This window comes from Pleurodeles waltl, chromosome 1_2 (genome assembly GCF_031143425.1).
Source record: "Pleurodeles waltl isolate 20211129_DDA chromosome 1_2, aPleWal1.hap1.20221129, whole genome shotgun sequence".
In the NCBI taxonomy this organism is placed as follows: domain Eukaryota; kingdom Metazoa; phylum Chordata; class Amphibia; order Caudata; family Salamandridae; genus Pleurodeles; species Pleurodeles waltl.
In genome coordinates this window covers 412796932-412815212 of record NC_090437.1, presented here as the reverse complement: position 1 = coordinate 412815212, position 18281 = coordinate 412796932, and the positions used below count along the sequence as shown (strand labels likewise).

At 45.4% G+C, this 18281-nt stretch overlaps 1 protein-coding gene across 2 annotated transcripts in view; it reads right to left on the bottom strand.

Annotated features, from left to right (window-relative positions):
* Positions 1-17975, bottom strand: part of ABCA1 (ATP binding cassette subfamily A member 1) — a 176342-nt gene extending 158367 nt beyond the window's left edge. Inside the window, exon 1 of one of the 2 annotated variants that reach the window (XM_069240375.1) lies at positions 17841-17975. The gene's annotated coding sequence lies outside the window, so the exon portion shown is untranslated. The remainder of the gene's footprint in view (positions 1-17840) is intronic. The other variant, XM_069240383.1, reaches the window with a different exon arrangement.
* Between the last annotated feature and the right edge of the window lie 306 nt (positions 17976-18281).

The following is an 18281-nucleotide window of genomic DNA, read 5'->3' as shown; positions in this document are numbered from 1 at the left end:
GTGAGCAAATCTAGAGTGTCGCTGGTGTTGCAGGGTGCTCCTTACTAGAGCTGCTCTCCACCTACATTTGGGAACTTTCCAGAGTTCTCCTTTGTTTTTTGCATAATTTATGTGTCACTCTAACCCTGAAAGGGCTTTGTTTTGAGATATATATATATATATATATATATATATATATATATATATATATATATATATAATATATATATATAGATAGATAAATAGAGAGAGAGAGAGAGAGAGAGAGAGAGATAGATGGATTAGGTATTTTTTATTTTATTTCCTTTGAAGACTATGAGGCTGGTAAAAAATCTAAAGCTTCCACTAGGCTAGGCCTAAAAATGAGGCAACATAGTTCTAATTTATATGTTGACCTCTTCCTTTCCCACTTACTTTCTACAGCCACCTGCAGGGCTCACCTCCCTGGAGGATCTCCTACCAGCCCTCTTTCCATTCACACAACCCGATGCCTAGCCAAAATTTACTTCTGACACCTTGATAACAGAGTTTTTGCTGTTTCCATTCCTATCCCTGGTTTGCCCACTCTTCCACTGGCATCAGCAGGCATTTCAAGGTGGACTCATGGATCAGCTGTGCACAATGCACTTTACTTGAGAGGGGCTATGGAAAGAGGGAGTTGCCATTGTAATGCAGGGTCACAACTCCACCCAAAAAATAGCTTTCATTTAAGAAGGCAATCCCAATTTTCAAACCTTGAGCTGGGTTTAACCTGTTTGTCACTGCCCAGAACACTTTTTCTCAGCTGATTCAAAGCCTGAACCTGGCATTGGTGGTCTTATCTCTCTGTTTGAAAAATGCTCTTTTTTACGTTTTCAATCAGTAAGTCTATGTATGACTAAAGCATGAATGAATGTTTCTAGAGGCAAATATCATGAGGTAACTGTCCGCCACCGTTATTCGCCCCAGGCTGAATGCAAAGGCTCACAAACAGCGAAAGGCAATTACCTCATAATTACCACTTGAATGCTCATTATTGCTTTCATTCTAAAAAAGCTAATTGACGAGAACAGCCTGTACATTGCACTGTGTTCTAATCATAGCTTTGAGCCCTTAAGGACTCAGCAGCTACCAATGCCAAGCAGTGTTTGATGAAAAGTACCCTCACACACCTATACATAAGCAGGATATGGAACGTCAACTTGGGACTGTGTGCCAGTGCAAATGCACTCTCTCGAGCACACGCTTAGTCGCAGAACTGATTGCTCTCTGGGATGTCGAGCACAAGAATATCGTGGCACACTAACATTGTGGACAAATTATTGAGGAACAAAATATTTAAAAAGTGAGTGCTCAGAGTGAGGTACAGACTTTCTATTCTCAACTTCACATCAATATAACTTGAAAAACAAACAAAAAAAAAAAAAAAAAATATATATATATATATATATATATAGCATCATAGTACACAGATGTGGCGTAAGGTTAGTAAACCTATTCACTATTCTGTCTACTGATCAGTGATCCACAATATTCCGTACTTGATATTAGAAACTCATAATTGAGTAGCAATATCATGCTTATTTATAGGTCAGACTATTGAATGCGCAGCTACTCTGTACAGATGTCAAGAGTAATATGCATTTCAGATTAACAAAAAGTGGAAAATAAATTATGCTGTACAGGTATTTCAAACCACTGCTAATAAAGCCTCGAAGACAACCGAGTTAGGTATTCTTGTTTGACTGGGATCAGAATTATTTAAGGTATAGGTGACATAATGACGGCATAAAAAGATGTCTGGTCAAAGCAGCACACCCGTGGGATAAAGCTTGTCTGCTGAGCACTCCAACCCCATTGTCCGTGCAGAAAACCTCTATAAAACTTGCATACACCGCATTGCCAGACTGAGATACCAGAAAAATGTATTTGGGTCCATTAGTGTCTGACAGCACCATCCTCGCTAGAAGCGATGTTGATATCAAATATAGGTAACACAAGAACACTATATTTGGGAGTCGAGGGGGTGGTGGTTATACAGGTTGGGCTGTGGTAACTTGATAGGGGTACACAGGCAGTACATGTCATTGCTAACAATTACCACATGGACTTTACAGGCTGTAGTTGGGAGCACTGAGCCTAGCCTTGGGGTGCAGTATGCTGGGTCATGAAGGTGTGATCATTTAACTCTTTGTAGTAGTTTAATTCATTCATGAGGGACATAGCGCCTGGAAGGTGAAATGCTGGAAAATGATCATGATGATGCGCAGTTACAACCTCCTGGAGCAGTGGTGGGGTCAATGAAGGGCTCCTGTCGCATGCTAGAGTGGAACTGTACCCCAATATGTCTGGCACAGTGGAAACATGGGAGTATGTCTGGAGGAAGTGTCGTAGGTGAAAAGAGTGAGGTAAGAGGATGAGATTTCCTTTCTTACACAAATGAACTTTATGGAGCGTAAGGTCTCCCAGTGCCTAAGAGGCACTAGGCAATCAGATCTTTTAGTTAGAAAGAGAGGAGTGTGGAGGAGGAAAGAACAAAATACTTCAGTATTAACTGTGAAACCAGAGGTAGCCTGTGCCCCCCTTAGAGTTGCTATTTTCGAATCAATAATTTTATGGCTAGCAAGTAACGAGATTGCAATGAGACCACCTGCTTCTCAGAAATGCCTACAGTACAATACACATGCCTTTTTACTTCATTCAGTCTTTTGCAATAGCCTGACAGGACACTTGTAACACACAACTTTCAAAAATGACTTAGGATAAAAGCAGAGCTCTACCAATCTATATAATCACATAATGAAGGTGACGACCTAAGCTATTGATAAGTAGTAATGCATCTCACACACTTCGCAACACTCCATGATTATGTGCAGCAACATACGCTGCACTATGGTTAAGGCATATCTTTCACACCCAACATCTCCATTTCCAGGCCATACAGCACTGCATCCAACACCCTTTAACCCCACACTCTTTAGAGATGTACGGGAACCGATGACATAAGGAGCACTTTGAGGTCTCCTCAGGGGTATGAAGTATTATATAAAACTGTGCTCCAATCCAATCCACTGCAAGGTTTCACTCTGATAGACCTCCGTTTTTAATGAAGAAAAAAGCACTGTGCACTTGAAATTGCATCTGCCTCCTGCAGAGGTATTTTCAAAGGCGTCATTATTTGTACAGTGCACAACCACAAAAAAACAGTTATTCCCAACTGGCACTTCGAGGAAGCAAGCAGATGACTTATGTAGCCGCAGCTGCAATTATGACAGGGCAGGCACTTCCATCTTCCCCTTTCTGGTAGCTCCAGCGTCATGAAGAGGCAGGCTGAGTTAGATGATCTTTGGAAGCATCTGGCAAAAATATGACTTGCTTTCTGACTGCTTTGGTATCTCTGAAAGCAGACTGGCTGGGTGGGGAGGTGAAGTGACCTATTTCAAAGGCGAATCCAGGCAGAAATGAAAACCCTGATACCCTCTATTACTTTCAACATGGAAACATGCATTGGATCTCTGAGAGAATCCAAAATGGCACCCTTGCAAATACCATATTAAAATTACATCTCCTGGTCCAAGCAAGATGGTATTTGGCAGAACGCTGACCCAATGGGTGTCGAGTCCCAAAATGACAGGGGTACTATCCCCTGCTGACATCTCAGGGTAGTGTTTGCGATTACTACCCCAAAAAGTGGAGCTGAGGCACTTGCCTGCACAGGTAACATGCTACTCTGTAAAGGGCATTTGGGCGGAAGGTTATTGTCTTTGTTTTGATTCTATGTGGGAAGTGTTTCCATGTTGTACATGATGACCACCAAGGTGTGGTTATTGTGTTATGGGATACAGTGTTTAGTAGTGTGATGGGTGCAGAAGTGTAAGTGATAGACACCCAGGTTATGGTTTTCAGTAGGCTGGTAGCTTTGAGCAGCTCTGCAAGACCCTTTATGCTCTTTCTTATAATCACAGTGCACTAAGTTGGCTGCCCTACTGGGTTGTCCATTCTTAGAATTGTAGTCTAAAATGCAAGTCCTCAACACACATAGCTTGGAGGAAGAAATAGTGGGGAGGTCAGCTGGATGAACTTTATTACTACCGGCCCATATATGATTGTCATTGTGACATTGCTCCTGTGCTCGAACTGCAAAAAGAAATGTTACAGAACAGTCAAACTGGTTGTAAAACGCCCTGGCGCTAGTTAACAGCACACATAATAATAGCAGAAGTGAGCTCCAGGTCATGACACCTCTGCAGCATCGCTTCTAGTTCAAGGCTCTTAATGCAACATTCATTCTTCTTAGTATTACCTTCGAGGCAACCCTCACCTACACCACCCCTTCCTCCTTCTGAGGCAGGCAGAGGGCATGAGTGCAACTGTGCAGGGCCATAGTACTTGTACCTCATGAAACTGTGCATGGTGCCTTGCACTGATGACCATTCAGTTGCTCTAATTTCTGATTATTAACTACTCGAGATCGTTGAAACCCTAAAGAAAAAGCTCACAATAGTCAAAGGATGCGCAACAGATCCTTTAAAAGCAGAGTGAACATAACCATCAAGAAGCTGTGTCTGTTATTTATTCATGACCTAAATTCATATACACGCACTTTAAAACATCTCAGAATAAAATGCCTAGAGAATCAAATTACATAGAAATGTTGTCAGGGGTGGCCCTAGACAAGCTACAAGCAACTTGCGCACTAGGGTCACCAAGCAATCTGCACCCTGAACACTGAAATTTAATACTTAAATTCGATTTTATTTCCCCAAATTTAGCACCCAAATTAACCTGCAACCCTAGATGATCGCTTTCTCATTTATGTGAACGAGCTACCCCATAACTGCCTTCGAAGACAGCACTCCTCTTCCATGGCACTGCTAAGGTGCCAACCTGGTATGCTTTACACAGAAAGGAAGGGCAACCAAGCATGCTTATTTGTTTCTTTGTGTTACTTTCAGCTACCTCTTGCGAGTTTTTTCAAGCCTGCTTGCTCCGTTTGTCAGTCTTTCTTTGCTTCCCTACCCTACCCCTCTCTTTATGCCTTCTCATCTCTTTCTTGGGGAAACAGCCATTACAACGCAGTCATGACCGTTACCGCAGAGCAATTACCACGCATATGCCTTTACAATGCATGCCTTTGCCATGAATACACCTGTAACATGCATGCCTTTACAACACATTTGGTTGTACAGGCATGAATAGTAAAGGCATATGCGTGGTAAAGGTTTCAAAGTAAGTATTATTTTTTTAATTTTGTAAAGGCATGAATGGTAAAGGTGTTTACGTGGTAAAGATTTTGCAGGTAAGTAGAGGTAAGTAGTAAGGCCCATATTTATGGAAAGTTAGTGCCACCTTAGTGTCATTATTTTTGATGCTGAAGCGGCTCTACCTTAACTCCATATTTATATTATGATGCTAGACCCGTCTACCGTCAAAATATCTGAGTTAGCATCATTTTGAGGAAGCGCCGACCCACCTTGCGTCGAATCCCGACAATGATATGCAAGGTATGCATTCCCTTCCTAAAAATTATGCTAGCTCTCCAGTGCGTATTTATGTCCTGATGCTAAAACGACACACACTAAGAAGGCGGGCCTATAGAATGACGCTGAGGCCAATTAGCTTATCATTTTAACGCCTGGTCAGACCAGGTGCTAAAGTGCTGTTAGGCATATTCCCTCAGGGAAAACCATGGTTTCACTGTTTTAGAGGCCCACCCCAACCCCCAGCATGACCACCACCCACACCAAAGGGACACTACTGGAGGAGGGAGCCCATCCCAGGTAAGTATACTTGCTTGTCTGTTGTGTGCCACTGGGAGCCACTTACATGGGGCCCCATGGCTGGCACTGGTTCTGTTGGGTTGTCCTGGAGACACTGGTCCCCTATGGTGGACACTGGGGTGTGGTAATGTCTTCTGTCTATACTTAGACAGGTGTCATTCTTTGGCTGCTAATGCGACCAAAAATGAGGCTAGGCTGACTAGCGGCAGAATTTCTGTGGCTAATCAATCTAGCATCATTTTTGGCCCACTAGTGCCATTTCCTTAACACCATCCCTCACTGGCTACCGTCTTTTTGCTAGACACTAACCATTCCTTAGCGCCATTGTGCATCTTTTGTTACATATGACGGAAGTGAATGGCACTAGCTTGCAGTAAATATTTTGACGCACAACTGCTGGGTGGTAAGGGCATTCTTAGGTTTAAGGGTGGTTATGGGTTTTTTGGTGGTAAGGGCATTTTTAGGTTTTAGGGTGGTGTTGGGTTTTTGAGTGGTAATGGCATTTTTAGGTTTTAGGGTGGTAAGGGTTTTTGGGTGGTAAGGATGTTTGTAGGGTTTAGGGTGGGTATAGGTTTTTGGGTGGTAGGGCATTTTTAGGTTTAAGGGTGGGTATGGGTTTTTGGTGGTAAGGGCATTTTTAGGTTTTAGGGTGGTATGGATTTTGGGTGGTAAGGGCAGTTTTAGGTTTTAGGGTGGGTATGGGTTTTGGGGTGGTAAGGGGTTTTTAGGTTTTAGAGTGGGTCTCGGTTTTTGGGTGGTAAAGGCATTTTTAGGTTTAGGGTGGGTATGGGTAATTGGGTAGTACGGGGCTTTAGGGTTTAGGGTGGGTATGGGTTTATGGGTGGTCGGGTATTTTTAGGTTTTAGGGTGGATATGGGTTTTTGATTAGTGAGGGCATTTTAGGTTGTGTATTGGTTTTTGGTGGTAAGGGCATTTTTAGGTTTTAGGGTGGTTATGGATTTTGGGGTATTACAGGTTTTAGTGTGCTTATGGGTTTTTGGGTGGTAAGGGCATTTTTAGGGTGGATATGGGTTTTGGGAGGTAAGGGGATGTTAGGGTTTTAGGTGGGTATGGGTTTTTGGAGAGTAAGGGCATTTTTAGGTTTTAGGGTGGGTATGGGTATTGGGTGGTAATTTTTTTTTTAGATTTTAAGGTGGGTATGGGTTTTTGGGTGGTAGGCGCATTTTTAGGTTTTAGGGTGGCATGGGTTTTTGGGTGGTTAGGGTTTTTTAGGGTTTACAGTGGGTGTATATTTTGGGGTAGTAAGGGTATTTTTAGGTTTTATGATGGATATGGGTTTTTGGGTGGAAAGGGGTGTTTAGGGTGGGTATGGGTTTATGGTGGCAAGGGTATTTTTAGGTTTTAGGGTGGGTAGGGTTTTTGGGTGGCAATGTGATATATATACATACACACACACATATATATATGTTTAAATATATACACACACACACACGTTTGTGTGTACATATATAGCTATATATATATATATATATATATATATATAGCTATGTGAAAATATATATATATAGATATGTGAATATATGGGATATACTTACCACTTTACTTTTTACCACGCATATGCCTTTACCACTAAATTTTAGTGGTAAAGGCATGCATGGTAAAGGCATATGGGGGTAAAAATGCGTGGTAATGACCATGCGCTTTAGTGACTGCGTTGTAAACGTATGCATGGTAAATCCATGCGTGACATCCCTTTCTTGCTATGGAAAAGTTTAACAATGAAAAATACGTTCCAGTCCCAAAAATGGGTACTGGTGCTGCCCACTGACAACTACCAACACAAATTAAGCACTGATTGCGGTTGCTTAAAGGCACTAATAATCCAACAGCATATACAAACTAGACAAAGTCCGTTCGAGTGTAACCGGATGCAAGGAAGGATTCCGGGTCCACTATTCTTCAGTTCATCTCTACTTCCGGCCGAGTACTCAATCAAATGTTGACCTGAACAGTTGTGCTTTAATGAGATCCCTGAAACACTGACCCATACCAACCAGCTCACACAGTGCCACCATCTGTCACACAATATTGCCTCCCTGTGCACGGTCACCCGGTGAAGGACTTATATCACAAGATAGTAGGATGGCAAGCTGGAAATCAATGCACAGAGTAAATATGCAGCCTTTTTCTGAAGCTCTAAGCCTTTAAGTGTTTTGTTTTTGAAAGGTGGAGGTGGTTTGGGAGGGGCTGGGTGGCAAGTGCCGCTTAAGACAGTTCTCGGCATGAAGTCCCGCCCCTCTAAGGCCCTCCCTCCTCCTCACAATGTGATTTTTTTTTTCGAAGTTGTTAAGTCTGCAGGTGGTTGGGTTCAACCATCAGGTTTAGGGGGTTCAGGCCATTCCAGAGTCTGAGTCCCTGTCCCCTAGTGGCACCATCCCCTTGTTTTACTCTTTGGAAACCTTCTTTTTAATCAGATTAGAGGCAGCTGAGCAAATGGCTCTGGTCCGGGTGTAAAGTGGTGCCAGTTTCCGTAATTATCTGTTGAGTAACTAATCAGTGCAGATTGCGGTCTAGGAAGAACAATAAAACAATGGAGTGCAAGTGTGCTCGTTCACTTCTGCCTGGAGTAACACTGATAACTCATTGCAGCCATCAGAGACGAGTCGACCTCACCATAACCTGTGGCCCTCAGATTGCATAAGGGTTGCTGCAAAAAAAGTAGATTTAATTCAAGGGGCTACTCTTGTGAATAATTAATATCTGTTGATTCTGGGTAGGGCAGAATAGGCGGAGGTGTTTCCAAAACCCAGTTTATACAAATACCCTAAGGTGGGGTATTTACCAGGTGAAATGCACCTTCTATTCCAAGTTCATCACTTAAGAATGAGGCAAGAAATGTAGGTTTGGTGGTTACTGCTCTAAAACATGTTTGCTTTGTAAACCTCTCAGTACATTTCGCTCGGTGATAGCTGGTGAAAGTTTCAAGAGAAAAATGCGTGGATGCAGTATTTATCACACAACTCGGAATTCCGATCAAAGTTCACCTCTGAACTCTGCATAGCGACTACTGCACAACCTAAACATCAGTCACGAAGAACCGCTGGGAAACAATGACTTTTGACATAAATTACACCCTCTGGTCCTTTCCTAAGGAAAATCCCTTTGCACAGCAAACACAAGCAGTCAAAGAGTGTCTTAAAAGCGCTCCCGAATGCCCTGTAGAGTCTAGACCCTGCATTATTTCCATCATTGCACTAGAACCACCGAAGGTATTGAGCCTGCAAATGTGATTTTTGGGCACTGTGTCGCCAACAAATCAAAATCCTGGCTGGGAAAATGAAAGCCCTCGTTAAACCTATATATAATACCTGTGCAAATGCCCCACACGGGTAGGTCAAAGACAATGGAGCAGGTGCACCCAAAGAGCAAGGAAATAGCCATTCAGTAATGGGAAGAAAGGGAGACTGCACAGGGGGAAGTTTGGAGCACAAGATCCGTCTTTGCTTCTGCGTATCTTTGGCCCTTATCTGATGTTTAGGTGGGAAGACAACCTGCAAAGAAAGACGTGCATTTGTATTTGTAAGGGTGTGGATCTCATTGCAGGATTTCTTTTTTAAATGCTTACAGAACCTGTTCGTCCTGCTCACCCCTAAGCCTAGAGAGCTGAAAGTGATAAAAAGGTTCTGGAGGAATCCAGATTAGGTTTGATAGCTGAGTCTTCACCTCCATCTGAAGCTTTTGTATAGCGAACATGGGTGACCTCTATCTGGGGAATGTGGGATCAACAGCAACGGTTTCCAGCCATCCATGTGCACCTTTATCGTGGACCAACAGGTGAAAAACAGGCGGCCTTAGTCAAGGGTCTTTTCTAATTGGAGTGCTTAGCAAAATGAAGACCCCCCAACAACCATATATGTAGAAATAGCGTTTTGTCATAGACTTCTTTCTTAAGGATTTACACTATTAGCTGCATATGAACAAAACTAAAAACGACAACAATGGCCTAATGCCCCCTCTAAGACGAAGGCCCAGACCAGCACTTGCGTCTGGTATCTTTGGAGCCATCCGTGACATCTTACACAAGAGGGCATTCAGAAGTTCAGGCACAGAATGGTGCTAGATTTTAAATTTGGAATCTCTTTGCTCTACTCTTGCTGAATCGCCATAAACTGTAACACTGGTGCTTCGAAAACCGTGCCACCCTGGGCCAAAGGACATGGCTGACTATGGCACAATAACTGAGTCTCTCACAAGGGTTCATACTGCAGGTGTGGGAGCGTTTAAATGACTCGTTGGGAAGGTGCCAATGTGGGAAAAGGCGCTGTTGGTGAAACATGGGGATACCCAGAAGGTGAAGTCGTACCTGTGGTGGACAGACTTTGTTTATTGTTTGCTCAATAATAGAGACAACAGAACCCAGTGAAATTACCTTAGATGGGGAAGGTCGTGGCTGCCATTTTAAGAAAATAATACTTTCCTGGGTTCACCCCAAAGCACTATTTGTGTTCTTTCCACCCATAGTGGTTGTTCTTCCACAGGACAGGCATGAAGGCTAAATGGCAATCCTGAATATTTTGGAATTAGGGTTCTCAGGCAAGTGACAAGCTTGTATGTCCCTTTTGTAACAGAGACTCTGCTCCTCAATAAAGATAAAAAAACTGAAACCACACAACAATGCACTAGCAAGCTGGTGCTGGAGTATGCCTGAAGCATCTCTCAGGGGAAAAACATCCTCAGTGGTAGGCACTTTTTGTAAATTAGCGGAAAAGCAGAATGGACATCATATGCAGTGGGAAGATCTGGGCCAGTCAACACACCAAAGAGTCTGGTACTACATAGGAGTCAGGAGAGCACCCACTGACTTCGGGCAGTGATGAAGGTGTAGGAAACAGGAAGCTAGATTGTAGGTCTAAAGAAATAGTCAAAAATGGCCGTGGGGCATCTCCGAGTAATTCAACGTTTTTCCACAGACCCCTAGGGGCTCTGAACACACGCGAAGAGTCGTTCCATAATTTACATTCCATAGCTCGGCTTTGAGAAACATCATTGTGTATGCGTTGAGTCAACATTTCAGGCGATGATATTCACCCAGCAAACCTCTAGAAAGTTTTAGCTCACTCGAAATTTTTGACATTTAATATATTGATTTTGAGAACATATGAGCACTTCCTGTGGCTTGTATCCAATATTTGGGGAGGCGCCCGAAATAGTCTTACTCAAAGGGCGGGCTCGGCTTAACGAGTTTAAAGATACTGTCTATTACGTAATCCATGCCTGAGCCAGGAACACTTTCAGAAAACGTCACGAGCCTGGAGGTTGCCTCCGTGCACGGAGACATTCAAGGTAAAGCGGGACTTGGCTCTGTTTCCCAACCTGCTGTGCAAACCCTTCCGCGCCCAGCCTGGCCTCGAGGCATGGCTTCCCAACCTGCCCTGCTTAATGAATCAGTGCAGGCAGGTGTGCGGCCACTGGCACGTGCCGGCTCGAGGTCCACTCACGGGCATAGCATGGTAAAACATTGACCTGCTGCAGCCTCGGGCTCCCAGGGAACGCCTGCCCAATGGGGTGTGTGTATGGAGAAAGCTATTTTTGAGTCGGAGAGCACCTGGACCCGCGGGTGACTATCAATATGGTGCAAAAGTTTTGTACAGCGTTATGCTGGACTGGCTGGAACAATACGAAGGAACCAGGCATGTAGCTATCAACGGTGCCGCATTTGCTGTGGCGCCGGGGACATGAGGTCTGAGGGGCCCGCTGCACCCTGATCACTAGGGGGTCAGGTATCAAGGCCCTTGCTGTCACAGGCGGGATCCGTAGAGCGGGCACGCAGACAAGTATCCTCGAAAGCTTGGCACGAGGAGGTTCAGAATTATCTCATGTCTATGTAACAATCTGTGAGAAGCTAGTGGTCTTTTTGTTTCAAAGCAAAGTACTTGCTTCCTTGAGGAACTAACAAAAATCGCAGCATAGCTCCAGGCAATAGAAAGTGGAAAAAGAGCCATGTGGGGTCAGAGAAAAGGGCAGTGTTTAAATTCCTTTATGAAATCTAGTTTGCTGTGTAGTATTGTGGCACGTGTATTACGTTACCAGAGGAAACAGCTGGACATATAAGCACTGCTGCTTCTAAGCACTTATGAACCTATGGGTGGATGTAAAACAACTACATTAAGGAAGTTTTACATTTACATAACTCTTCCACTAGTGGTTTTTTGGTAACACAGATATGGCAATGATTTCATATTCTTCGTACATAATAGTGTTTACAAATACCGCTAATTTGTGAAAACAGGTGGTGTAAAAAGATGCCCTGACATTCAAAGACTTTGTAAAAATATATAAAAGCCAGATTTTTTGTCGTTTGTCGAGGGCTAAGGACAGGTGAGCTCTTTGCAGTTTTAAATCAACAAGTACTGAAGCTACACCAAACCACCACTGGGGGCGCCAGGGCGAACCAGCCTACTCTTAAAAAAATATTTATATTGTGTATTTCTTGCGTGTCACTAGAGAGTAGCTCATTGTCGCCTGCGGAACCAAAAGACAGGCGAAGTTTCATCCCAGCTTCCAACCTAAGTGCTGGTGGGCATATCACGTAACCTGACAGCATAGCAAGCTCCTGGAAACCATGTATGCCATTAGTGGCCACTGCAAGCTGTGGCAAAGCCAATAGGTCACTCTAGGAGGGGGGGGGGGGGGGGGCCAGAGGGGGGGTGTTTCAAATGATCCCGGGAGACGGCGGCACCAGGATCTGGCAAAGGGAAGCATTATTCTGATAATAGCGCTTTGTTTTAAACTGAAAAATGAGTAGCACTAAACCGCTCTGTAACGGGCCATCACTAATATGTTTTGTCATTTATATCCAAGCTGGGAGTATGTGTCAAAAGAGAAAGGGACTCCAAATGCTCTTCTAAACCCCCACACCATCCACGTTCTAATAATCACACTGTGGATACATGTATATGTTAGTAAGGCCTGCCTGACCAGAATAGTATGTTTGGCATCATGCATTTGACTGCATTTCTAAAACAGTAACAGAACTGCAATGTTTAAATAAGTCTAGACAAATGTAAACATTGACAATTTAATAGAATAATTGTAGAAAATTCAAGGGGTCCTCCATGATTTTTTTTTTTACTGTTGTGGTACGACATTAAAAAGTTTGAAGACCAATGCTCTGGGAAATAAATGGTTGAGCTATTCCTAAAGCGGACAAGCGGGAGGAAGAAAGGAAGCCATACACTGCCATTAAATGCCTCAAAACAAAAAAATCCCCCCAAGTGAGCTGTGCAAGAATACAACTCATCCAACGCGAAGACCGAAACTAAGTGGAACTAAAATGTCCCGTGGGGACAAACACAAGAACAGGGAGCAAAGCCATCTAATTCAAAGCAAATAACTGAGAGACAGCAAAGACGTCCAGTCATGAGCAAGGGGACAACTCAAAGTCCACTCCAAATATATGATATGTATTGTAAACACTAGATAGTTTGTAGGCAAGATCCGAAAATAGATATATGTGTAATGCGTATTACATTTCTTCCAACAGGCATAGTGTCTTCTCTGTGTTTGCTCATGAAGCACGTTTGGCCAGAATAGCAACATACCAACACTACCAGAGTTTACTCACAGGATGCCAAAAGAGAGGATTTGTGAAACATGCTGCCAACACTGCCAACCTGGTGGAAAAAACGATGCCAGTCGTTTTGTATGTGCCTTGAGACCGTGGCTCATATGCTGATGTCCCACTCCAAGCCTCTTTGTGTGGTGGGCTTTGGGGCACAAAGCTTGCTGCCATCCAATCATTTTCAGAAAAGTCAAGACAAATACAAGCAACCACTGATAGAAACTTTAATGGGTGGCAGCGGGATGCGCAATGGGCCATACCATGGACCTTTTAGCCCTTGTCTGCCAAAAACATCTACAATCTACAATCTATGCCTCCTACGTGAACCAAACTGAGTACACAGACAGGAGCCGCTTACACCTAAATAACTGACATTCGAGACTCTCTTCTCTCACAAGAAAATAAAATCTGAACAGCAAAACTAAGTTTTCATAGATGTTCTGTTTTATAGGAATTATGTAAATATCCTCGTGGTTTTTTTCTGTTTGTTTGATCAGTAAGCTAGTAATCTTGCTCAGTGGGCGAGTGCCTGCTGTAGAGATGCATGTAACGTGCAGATCACAGGCTCTTATTCTGGCAAAAACTAATGACTGTCAATAGTTTTTTTTCCAAAGTCGAATAAATGGGTACCACTGAGTTGCCCGTATTAATATATGTTGTTTAAAAAACATCAAAAGCTCCTACTTGAAAAAAACATTCATATAACAAGTGATATAAAAATGGGAGCCTGGCTTGTTAAAATGTGGCAAAAGAAAAAACACGAATACAAATGTAACCGCAGAACTTTTGAAATTGATTGTCATTTCAAGACATGGAGACAGAAGATCACGAGGTAAAACAGAAACAGGTGGCAAAGGCCTATATTAGAGGCAACTGGAGGTGCAAGGAAAACGTCAGAAGCACATTGTATGTGCTTCAGTAAGAGATCCACAACTAAGCCTGCTCCCTTGCCATTCTGGTTCTTGGCGCCTTGACATCCTTTTTGGGGAACATGAGCACTATACAATAACCTAACATAACTACTGAATGTTTCCGGACTTGTTACGGATATGATTTGTTCTTCGCTCTCCGGCTCGTCTCCGGTATCCGCCCTGTAGCCTTTGACATCATGTCTCCCAAGATGTGAAACTCTCTCTCTCAAGTGACTTGAAGGCTTAACCCAGACGCAATGACATTTCGTATCTTGCACGGTCAGTCCAGACAACAATACTGGATTACTGGAGGAGATTGCCCAGTCCTTTTTGAAGAGAAAGACCACTCAACCTTGGTTAATGACGGTCATCAGACAGCCTGTCCCTACCGCCCACATTCAAGAATGTGACCAGCCGGGGCCTACAGACATAGCCCTCCTAGCGAGGACGCAGACAGGCAAATGCGCAGACAAGCAACCGAAACTGGACGTGAGGGCGTGTTACGGAATTTCTATTACAATGATTACAGTTGGAGCTATTAAGGTGTGTGTGGCTGGCCTACTACAACAGGTGCCATTTTCATGTCCCCAGTGAAGGAGCAAGTGCGGCCCTTTTAAATGTTGATGATATTGTAAATGTCAATATAAGTGGCAAGGTGAAGGTTGGTACACTTTATTCAGTGCTCTGCAGGTAAGTCAACACCTGAGCTGCTGCCCAGGACTGGCGAAACGGCCTGGGCCACGGCTTCCGCCTTAGCTTAGATCCACTGGCGTAATGCAAAGTGATGCAAAGTGATGGTGCTCGAGTAGAGCGTATAGAGGGACCCAAAAAAATTCAGAGAAGGAAATACACTAGGGCATACAAGAGACCCCTCTGTAATGCCCCCCCCCCCCCCCCCCTGCAGCGCAGGTCCCGAAGGAACCAGTGAGGTTGTTTACAACTCCTTACCCCGACCCCACATGCCCAGTCTGGCAGCTCGGCATAAAAACTATATTTCTATTGTTTACTATTTGCATATGTAGATTTCCAGGACATTTCCATTGTATTCCTCCCCCATCAGGATCTCCTTCTAAACCCTGCAGCACTAGGGGCAGAAGCAGACGGTACAGTGGACACCATCCCTCCCCCCTGCTCCGCACAAATACATTTCTCTTCAGTACCGCCCACCCCGAGGCGCCTGGTCCCGGTTTTTAAAGTGCCAGTAGTGTTCTTACACGTTTCCAGTTATTTTTGAAGAAAAGACAGGGGTTACTCTCGGTCATTTGCAACTAGTTCTCGTACATGAAGACCTGCCTCAGTAGCCCCATCTGCCGGTCAGTGTTGGGATAACAGGCAGCAACTGCAACCTGAAAACAACAGGATGCTCTGATAAAAAATCCTTGGCGGTTACAGGAGCGCAGGCCGACAAGGTAAACACATTTTCTTTACGAAAAGATTAGTTTCGAAATCCAGACCTCCAGTCAATTGCAGCTATCCAGGAGTTTCTGAGATATATGGGTGTTGTAACACCCAGCCATTGTTATACAGCGAGTAATAGCGGAATTTCGCCGCCTAAGCACGGGAGGTCGTGTGATTTGCTCAGACTCACACCATTTGTTAAAGCGAAGATGCAAGGCTCATAACTCGGCTCTCCAATCATAAATGTAACCAGAAAGTTGCACCGTAAAGGTAGCTAAAGATGTCTCATTGATTGTGGACCCTGGGCTGGTTTGCTCTGAGCCATGACAACAACGGTTTAAAATAGTAATATCAGTAATAGTTACTTAAAGTCATACATACTAGCACTTTGGGTTAGGAAAGGTTTTAACTTCACCTATGAGACCATTTCCCAACGTGGCCTTTTAGGGCACAAAAATGTATAAAACTGCCTTTTCTGTAGTTATCTCCATTTTGCGGAGCTGCAGGAGAGGGATGGATGCGAGGTACTCACTTGTGCTGTCTTTGTGCCGGAGACCAATAGAAAGAGCGTGCGCGCGCGTGTTTAACTAGAAGAACAGTACACCCCGCACGTTTTATGTAGAACCGCAACTACAACTGCCAGGAATCCAAATCCATCCGCAGTGGACGGGTCTGCTAACCACACACAACAATCGATCGTATTTAGGAAGAAGGTTGCATCTCTCCTAGAAATCGACGTTTTGCAGAGTGGTTGCCTTATTCCTGTAATCTGTAACCCATTTCCGATGAAGGTGGTGAAATAGGAGGGGGGCTATCGGTAAATGTCCGGCAGGTCAGTGTGCCTTGCCTCGTCTTTGTATCGCACTGCACCAGGTGGCACTAGGGTCTCGTTCTTGTCTCACGGCCACTGCACTGTTCCAGAGCAGTGACCATCGCACACTGTGAGAAACAAAGGGTGTGTGGCCCAGAAAGTCAGCTAGCGCCGGACCGAAGGCAGACCCGAGCAGTGAAAGACACAGACAGACCCGACACACAGACACTAGTGAAGCACAACAAAAGAAACTCCATAAAACTGTCGATGATCTGTTCCCCAGCGGCGCCCTGCCCGTATGCAATGTAGGGTTTCAATTACACAAACTAAGCACACGCCAAGGGTGCACTCTGCGGGCACAGATGTCACACATAGCTCTGCGATTTACCGCCCCCCAATCTCTCACGGGTCCCAGCACTGCCGGTCCGAGTCACATGGGCACCTCTGTCCCCCAGGGGGTGAGATGCACAGGTGCCCCGGTGGCAGCCCAGTGCCCGTGAGAACAGAGGTCTTGCCAGACTACACTGTGCCTCTCTGGCTGCTGCTGTTAGCGAACATCTGTAACTCGGGATGGTTGGGGGGGGGGGGGGGGTCAGCGCTTTGCGAGCGAGGGGCTCACGCGAGGTAGCACGAAGCCTGCCTCAGGTCGCCTTACCGCACGTCGGCGAGCTCTCTATTCATTCAATGTCTGGGGCAGGATACTGACCCCCTACCGCTGCCACGCTCAGCCTGTGGCTGCCACAGAACCATTCTCCGCCCCTCCTCCATCGCCCTTACCCCAAGTCCGTTTATACAGGGGACCCCACGCACATTACCCCCGCGGGATAAAGAGCCCTCCTGTGCCCCAACACTAAACTCTGTCCCTGCACATAATCCGTTATAACTGAGTCTCAGCCCACTCGCGCTCCGTGCACACGGTGCGTTCACACCGGGGCACGTATGTACACTTTACGAGCACACAGGACAGAGACCCCCGACCTACTACCCCACACACAAATCCGTCCCTCCACAGACTATGTCGTTCATTAGGACCCCCATGTACCCCGCGTTAAAGCCGTACTTGCGCTGGATACATAAAGTTGGACCAACTCCATCTGCCCTCAGTCTACCCAGGCAGGGTTCCCGTTAGCCCCAGAGGACCCCCCCCACCCCAAGTTATGCCTGTGCCATGGCCCCGTCAAAGCCTGGGACTGGAGACAAAGGAAGGTCCGGACTGTCCCAACAATGACAGGCAGGAAGTCACGGTCTGTACCGTGCACTCTACATGTCACTACCATAGGCTGCCATCAGGCGCTCTTAGAGAAGGGGCACTGCTCAGTAAACAGCTAAAGCCCCCCTCCGCTCGACCCTCACTCTCCTGCACCACAGCCCCCTTAAAACAAGCGGAGAGGGTCCCTTACCTGCTCCCCACTTTTGTTTGTCCCACGTTCCCTCTCCTGGGTGAATCGATAGCTATCCCCTGAGGGCCGGTCAGTACTGCCCCTCGGTGTCCTGCCCGGTATGTCCTGCCCGAGCTGAGCGTGCGCCTCTTCTCCGGGCCCGGAGCCCGTCCTCCTTATATAGACTCTGCCGCTGGAGCGAGGTTACTATCGGTCACTGCCGGCTCCGCGCTGCTCTGTTTATGTGTGGCTGTCACTCACAGCCGAGCACGTGTAGGAAGGCCCGCCCCTCGCGGTGGCACTGATTCCTGGGGGGTACCGGGAGGTGCCCGCCCTCAGCTCACGAGGAGGCACCCAAAGGGCGTTCACTCGGGGGCACCCCGTCCCATCTCGGTATCGCAGCAGCTTATAGTGGAACTCGCTGCTGGTGGGCGAAGGAGGGGGCAGAGTTACAGGGGCAAA